Consider the following 309-nt stretch of genomic DNA (forward strand, 5'->3'; position numbering starts at 1 on the left):
TGTGTGTGTGTGTGTGTGTGTGGCTGAAGTGATGAGCTGCCGTTCAATCCGCGTGAGTCTTAGATTTGTGTTTTGGTGTGTTGTTGGTTATCTTGTTAAATAGCTCATCATGTCTAACTTTATCAAACGCCTTTGAATAATCTGTATTTATGCTTCATAGATTATTCAAAGGCGTTTGATAAAGTTAGACATGATGAGCTATTTAACAAGATAACCAACAACACACCAAAACACAAATCTAAGACTCACGCGGATTGAACGGCAGCTCATCACTTCAGCCACACACACACACACACACACACACACACA

Source organism: Aplysia californica, unplaced genomic scaffold (genome assembly GCF_000002075.1).
Source record: "Aplysia californica isolate F4 #8 unplaced genomic scaffold, AplCal3.0 scaffold00457, whole genome shotgun sequence".
Classification (NCBI taxonomy): domain Eukaryota; kingdom Metazoa; phylum Mollusca; class Gastropoda; order Aplysiida; family Aplysiidae; genus Aplysia; species Aplysia californica.